The following is an 8,175-nucleotide window of genomic DNA, read 5'->3' on the forward strand; positions in this document are numbered from 1 at the left end:
TTCACCATGTTGACCAGGATGGTCTCGATCTCTTGACCTCGTGATCCACCTGCCTCGGCCTCCCAAAGTGCTGGGATTACAGGCTTGAGCCACCGCGCCCGGCCAAAATTAAAAACTCTTTAAAAGAAAACTGAAAAGATGAGCCATAGTGTGGGAGAAAATATCTACAAAATATATATGATAAAGGTCTGTATACATAATCTATAAAGAACATATACAACTAAATACTAATCAAACTACCTGATTAAAAATTGTACAAAAGATTTGAATAAATCAAAAAAATACAAATGACCAAGAAGCACATGAGATTATCAACATCATTAATCATTAGGGAAATTTAAATTAAAACCACAATGAGATATTAGCATACATTCATAACTGACAAATGACTGACAACACCAAGTGTGGTGAGAACGTGAAGTAACTGAAACTCATAGATGTTGCTGGTGTGAATACAAAATGATAGAACCAGTTTGGGAAAACAGTTTGGTAGTTTTTAATAAGTTAGAATGTACAATTATGATTATGATATAATGACCCAGCAATCCTACTTGTAGATATTTACCCAAGAGAAAAGAACACATATTCACAAAAACTCTTTAATGTTATAGGAGCCTTCTGTATAATAGCCTTAAACTAGAACCAACCCAAATGTCAATTAATTATTGAACAGGTAAACAAATTGTGGTATGTCAATATGATGGAATACTAGTCAGCAGTAAAAAGGAATGAAAAACTGATACACACCACACAAATTAATCTCAAAAGCATTATGCTAAATAAAAGAAGTTGGATAATAAAGACTTCATGCAACATGCAGTTAGATGAAGTTCTAGAAAAGTAAAACTAAGTGTTCCAAAGCGGATCAGTGGTTACCAGAGGCCAGGTGTTTAAGGAAGAGATCACCTGCAAAGTAACATGAGAAACTTTTTTTTGGTGTGATAGAAATATTCTATACTCTTGATTGTGGTGATGGTGGTGGTTATACAACTGTACACATTTGTCAAAACTCACAGATCATACATATAAACTTGGTGAACTTTATTATATTTTGACCTTTACTTCACATTTTTATTTCACATTGAGATATAAAATTATATCTCAATAAATCTGATTTTAAAATAGAGAAAGAGAGAGGTCCTCTGGTTGGCACAAAGAGGATGGGTTGGTAAGGGTGATCAAGACTAAAGACCTAGAAGTTAATTATTCAGAGACAAAAGCTAAAATTTTCAAAAAGAAACGAGAAATGAGGGGAAAGCACAAGAAGACCGAAAAAGGGAAAAAAACAGAAGCACAGTAACAGATGAGCTTCCTAAGCACAGATTTATGTCCTAAGATAACTTAGAGACAAGGCACAGATTGGCATGACAGACACTCCCTGAGTACACAGGCCCCTGTTCCTTCTTCTGTCCCACTTTGGTCTCACTTGAATGTTGCACCAAGCAGCTCAGGCTAATTCCAAGGTAGGTTCGTGCTAACACCACTGTTTCAGTTTGCCACTTGCATTTTAGTACGCCCTGAAGACTGGTTCTACTGTTGATAAAATTTGGTAGAATTCTAAGCTACCTCTTGAGGCAGGAATGCCCAGAAGCCACTTGTTTACTCTTTTGGTTGGTAAGCCCATATTCCTGCTGGGCACTCACCCAGTGGCCATTTCCTGTGTTCACATGATTCCACCTTGGTAAGGTGGTCCCATGCAATACAAGGGACTTATGATCTTTATCTGAAATTTACATTTTATAGGTTTTTCTGTATTTTTACTTGCTAAATTTGACAACCCCTCTACCTGAGGGCTTTCCCTTCAGGATTCTGCCTCTGCCTATTGTACCTCCTTTTCCCTGAAACTTAACATCTAGGGTTAATAGTGGAAATATGTCTATTCAACAAGGAACAAAAACAGCCTGCCCAACAACTGGAAAAGAGGGATTGTCCTCTCAAGATTCAGGCAGCCAGATGAATGGAAGTAAGTTTTCTTAAACAGCTATTTCCTCAACCACAAGTAATAAAAAAAAGCTGCTTTGTCCCATCTCCTCACCATGAAGCAAAGGGATATTTTCCTTTGCATGTTTAGATATAAATCAAAATTAAGTTCTTGCCTTAAACTAGGTAGCAGTAAGTTAAAGATGTAACCAATATAGCCTAAGATTGATTTACTTCTTTTTCAAGTTATTTTACCTACATTTTATATGAAAAGGTCTTATAGAATCTATTCTTTTTCCAAGTGTGTCTGAGTTTACATTGAAAGTAATTCCATACTAAAGAAAAACATCCTGAATTGTGGCATCTGGTGCAAGTATTAAGAATTCTTTATTGTCTGCATAATGGTCTAAGATGTCTTATTCATGAATAAGCCAATATTTTCAATCTCCAGCTCAATCAACTTCATTATTTGAAATCTGTGATCTTATACTTCCAATGTATTTTGAGCACATTTTCATCCTTATTAATAATGAAAATGAGATTGTTAATGAAGCTAAATGACACAGCTGGGGTATGGTAAGTTGATTGTTACAGAGTGCCTGAGTCAGAAATTCTTTCTCCCTTTTTTTTCTCTCTCTGCAATTGGTGATGAGAAATCTATAATCTGATATATTATAATTATAATCTATCTACCTTGTAATCTATAAGATAATTATCTTTCATATTCTAGTTCTCCATTTTTTCTTTTATGATCCATAAATTAAGAACACATGCTTATGAATTAAATATTTAAGAATTGGATAGAAGTATGCATCCATAGATTTTTCACCAGAAAAAAAGCCACAACCCATGGTCCCAAACCACATGAGTAATGCCTATATGTGTAAATAGGATTCTTGTGTATTAAACACATATATGTATATATCATGTTAAGATACACACAGTTGACACATATTACATACTGCCAAGTGGGTACATGTGATTGGATGAAGAGACCATTGTCTCTCTGCACTCCATTTTCCTTTGCTCCACTGTATCACTTAGGCATGCAACCTCTTTGCTTCAAGTTATTACAGCAGTAAAAAAGGCTGTGCCTTTTAAAAGCATAGGTGCTGAGGGCCTCAGGGGCTCAGGGCATAAAGAAGACCTAATGAAAAGGAGAGTCTCCCCTTTGACCCTTAATTCCTCCAAAGATTCACAGGTTACAGAGATAGGGAAAGGAAGAGAATTAGAGGGGAGGCAAACGGTGGTTAACTAAACTCTGGTGTGACCTGAAAAATGGTTCCCACGTGCTCCCCAGGCTAAACAGAAGCACAGAAACACCTGGGAAAAAGGTAAGGTGCAGGGTAAGAAAAATACCAGATAAAAAGAGAGGATCTGAGCCTGGTGAGCCGCTGTACTCTCCTGTTCCTCTACTCCAACCTTAAAGGGGTGGCGACCAGAACCAGGGTCCCCTGGAATCTCTATGTGCATGCTAGAGCAGCAGGGTTCAGGGCCCCAGACAGCCTCACGGAGCTGCTTGAACCCCTGGAGTCTTATTGTCTCTCTGTGTGAACAAAGACCAGACAGCAATAAGGATGACTCAGTCTTCACTGGCTTGATTGGATCATGACCCAGACCAGATACCCCCTTCCACCCATTACCTAAGCACACAACTCTTCCCCAGCAACTTAGAAGGGAGAAGAACCTCTTCTTGACTGAGATTGTTTCCTCATAAGATGTATTAAAGTTTGTTCTCTTGAGACTAAATAAAGTGATATATTTTACACCACTAAGTTTGTAGTCTGAAATACTCCATATACACACACATACACAATGTCCACATATATAATTTCTACCTATACCTGTAAGTATATATATTTCATTTATGTCATATATATTTTAGTTATGTGCATCTTCTATTTTATGTTTCTGGTTTGTTTTAGGGAATTTGCTTGGGAAGTGGACAATAAGAAGGGTAGGCTTTGCTATCTGTGATGTAGACTTGAAAAGGTACACAAAAACTTAGTATTTTAGTGGTTAAAATAAGGAAAATGAAAAGAAATTGTGTGAGTGTGCATGGGTACATATATGTGAATAGATAGATATGCAGATACACAGGTATGTAGATAGATATGGAGCTGCCATCTCTCTGCAGAGAACAGTTGTTTTCCTGATGCAGAAAAACCAGAGTGCCACGAAAGCTTGTACATAAACCTTAGTAATGTTATCTCTCAGGTTCTCCAGTCCACTTCACCAGTCTTAGTCATAACTAAGTTCATCTTGTGGCCTCTTGTGCTCTCACAATAGATGGGGAGAATTCCTGCTTTAATTCTGGTGCCGGATTGTGCTTTTTAAAATAATTAGATGATGAGTGGGGAACAACACATTGACTTAATTTGGCCAAGCAAGACTTTTTCTCCATTAATGAGGATGGCATGAATAAATCAAAGACCCTTTCTACAACAACCTGTCAAAGGCTTTTTCAGATAAAGCTTTGGTGGTAGGTTTTTATTTTCAGGAAAAAGGAAAATAATTACATTTATTTATAAAATAATGAAAGAAGAAAAAGGTTTTTGGTGTCTCTTCATGAATCACTAAACAATAAAAAAGAAAAGAGGCAGATTTGTGAGTAGCAACCCAGATGAAGAATTTCTTCTAGGAGGGGCAAAATGGCGCAGTGACTAAAGCACAGGCCCTGGAGCCAGGGGCATGGTTCAGATCCCAGCTCTGTCTCTGACTAGCTGGTGTTTAGCTTCTGTGCCTCAGTTTTCCCATCTGTAAAGTGGGATTTAAAACGGTTATCTAACTGATGGAATTGTTGTGAGAATTGAATGATAATCTGCAAAGAACCTGATTAGTAGACACTATGTGTGTTGCCTGTCATTGTTATTTATTTTAAAAGTGTAGTAGTCTGTTCTCTCATTGCTTTAAAGAACTACCTAAGACTGGGTAGTTCACAATGGTAAGAGGTTTAACTGACTCTCAGTTCCACAGGCTGTATTTAGGAAGCTTGGCTGGGGAGGTCTCAGAAGACTCACAATCATGGAGGAAGGTGAAGAGGAAACAGAAGCAGGCATGTCTTACATGGCCAGAGAAGGGGGAAGAAAGCGAACTGGGAGGCACCACACACTTTTAAACAATCAGATCTCCTGAAAATTCTTTCATGAAATAGCACTAAGGGGATGGTGGTAAACCATTGGAAACCACCCCAATAATCCAATCACCTCCCACCACACCCCACCTCTAACACTGGAAATTACAACTCAATATGAGATTTGGGTGGGAGTACGGAGCCAAACCATAATAAAAAGTGTAATGTGCTGAGGCTAACCACCAGTTTACCCTTCTCCACATATGCAGAATTAGAGGCTTAGGTTAGAAACAGGAAAGAACTGGAAAGTTAAGTTCTGGAAAGTTCTATCCAAGAAGATATAAGTGCTTAAAAAATAAAGCAGGAGAGTTAGTCATTTGACCAGAATAGTTTTGGTGCAGATCTGTTATTCTTGACCTGATGGCTTAGAATTTCACTCAGTTCTCACAGTGGGTGACTTTAAATTATCTATGTCACTGGTGACCATCGTGGATAATCGTCATTTTCCTAAATGTGCATTTGCTTTGGGGGTCAATTACTGCATATTAAATCCCTAGAGAACAGGCATGCACTACAGTCAGAGTTGCTTGAACACTTAAGGTGATAAAGATTGAGCAAACCCAGTGACTCACCTTCGCCGCACTAACTCCTCGCTAGCTCTCCTCCTCACACAGCTCACACCCGGCTCAAGATGGCTGCGCGGCGGGACTCTTGACTCCTGGGACTAGGACGCGTTCTCCGTGGAAGACCCAGTGCTGACGATGTGGGGCGGCGGCACTGCCGCGGGGGCTGCTGGGAGGGCGATGATGAGGACGAGGACTTCAGGGATAACTGGGATGATGATAATGATGAAAATAAAAGAGGAAGCAGAAGTAAAACCAGAGGTAAAAATTTCAGAAAAGAAAAAAAGCAGAGAAAATAAAAGAGAACAAACTAAGAAAGGCAGAAGAAAGGCAATAAGAAATTAAAAAGAGGTTAGAAGAACCTGAAGTCCCTAAAGTGCTAACACCAGAAAAACAATCAGCAGATAAACCGCAGCTGAAGAAATTAGAGGACGGGTCAGGCCTCAAATTAGCAAAAGAAACTTCTGGTGTTAATAATACTGTATATGGAACAGATGCTATGAACCCATTTTCAAGAGATGCCTTCACAGAGTTTGGAAAGTTACTAAAAAATAAAATTACACAATATGAAAAGTCACTATATTATGCCATTTTTTTGGAAGTCTCAGCTCACGACGTATATATGGCATTGGAAATTGATGACTTGAAAAAGATGACCAATTCACTGGCTATGCTTTGCAGTGAAAAACAGAAGCAAGAAAAGCAAGCAAAGCAAAGCGAAAAAGAAGAAAGGTGTGATTCCTGAAGGGGAATTAAAAGCCACCATGAAAGATGATTTGGCAGATTATGGTGGTTATGATAGAGGATATGTACAAGACTATGAAGACTTCATGTGACATTTTATCTTTTCCTGGTGTCATCTTTATATTGCTCACAATCCCTTGAACAGTAGTACAACTTCCTTTCCTTTCAGTTCTGCCAAATGCTGCGACAGGAAGTGCAGTGTCTTTTGTGCTGGCTATTTAACCCCTCGACACTTAGGTGCTAATGTGCAAATGAGGGAACTTGGATCTTGCTGTCAAGGGGTTAAAATTGGGAACCTCAGTTGCTACTAAATCGTAGTTCAAAACAAACCTAATTATGTTGTCATTGTTGCTATGTGATTTCATAGCATCAGTCACTAAATCGAAAACAAAAGATTGAAACATGACAAAAAAAATTGTGTGGTGTTTACCAGCCCCATTCAGTAATACGGCCATAACCTGCCTCCTTGAGCTACTTCAAAACTTGTCAAGAAAAGCAGTTTGCAGCAGCGTGCACCTAGTATTAAAATTGCTTTGTCTTAAAATTGAGCATCAGGATATTAAAAATACGTTGTAAAGAAGACTGCTTATCTCAGAGTGAAGATACCGTGGCTGGAAAGCACTAGTTTCATACAAAATTAAATTGACCAAAATCCTCCAACTTTGAAGCTAAAAAACGCAAATCTCGGCCAAGCGCAGTGGCTCATGCCTGCAGTCCCAGCACTTTGGGAGGCCGATGCAAGCAGATCATGAGGTCAGGAGATTGAGACTATCCTGCTCAACATGGTGAAACCCTGTCTCTACTAAAATACAAAAAAAATTAGCCAGGCATGGAAGAACGTGCCTGTAGTCCCAGCTACTCAGGAGGATGAGGCAGGGGAATCACTTGAATCTGAGAGGCAGAGATTGCAGTGAGGTGAGATCGCGCCACTGTACTCCAGCCTGGCAACAGAGCAAGACTCCATCTCAAAAAAAAAAAAAATAGGGTAAACCTTTCCATTATTGCATTGCATATTATGGAATCTTTTGAGTGCAAAGACTCACTAGTTCTTTATCAGGCTATTTCTACTGATGAAGTGCTTCAGATGGGGAAGGGAAACTACCTATTTTTATTTGCCTGATTTAAAGTGTCTGAGGAACAAATCTTTGTTCTCTCAGGCAGCAATGAAACAGCTTTCCCAGGGTTTTGGCATTTCCTTTCCTTTATAAAACATGCTCAGCAAACCGCACCAGTTAACTACAGTTTGGTAAATTGTTAACAATTATGACATCTGTAATGTTTTATAAAGCAACTAATTTAATAAAGTCACTATTGTGAGGACTTAAAAAATGATAAAGATTTACAAACACCGTTTTAATACTCGTTTTGACTATTCAGAATAACATACTATGCAAGTTCATGCTATCAAACAAAATAGAAAGTGTCTTAAAGTTTTCCCAAAGTCAGTTGTATGACTTGACACATGCTCTTTAGTTGCTTGAAAAAAGGTCAAGACGAAATACAGAACAATTAAACTTTAAAAACTAGGTTCCTGGGACCATCTGTGAGCTGCTAGTGTTTTGCCGCCAGGAACCAAGAAAGAACTATGGCCAGCTGATCTTTTGGCCATAAATAATCCAAAAGATACTTCAAGATAAGCAGAATAAAGCATTTTACATCTTGGGGCCTGATTGCTTTTACAGGTAACCCTTTCCTAAGACGCAAACAAGACTAGACAATACTGCGGTCAAATATGACTCTGAAAGAGAGTCATATTTGACCGCAGTATTGTCATCATAGGAAGAATAGTGCTTTTGGTCTATATTAAAACCAGAG

At 38.5% G+C, this 8,175-nt stretch overlaps 1 pseudogene; it reads left to right on the forward strand.

The window, feature by feature from the left end:
- LOC108300133 overlaps positions 1–6,686 on the forward strand; it is a 33,892-nt pseudogene extending 27,206 nt beyond the window's left edge.
- Positions 6,687–8,175: the final 1,489 nt, after the last annotated feature.

The sequence above is a fragment of the Cebus imitator genome, unplaced genomic scaffold, assembly GCF_001604975.1.
Source record: "Cebus imitator isolate Cc_AM_T3 unplaced genomic scaffold, Cebus_imitator-1.0 Scaffold25, whole genome shotgun sequence".
Classification (NCBI taxonomy): domain Eukaryota; kingdom Metazoa; phylum Chordata; class Mammalia; order Primates; family Cebidae; genus Cebus; species Cebus imitator.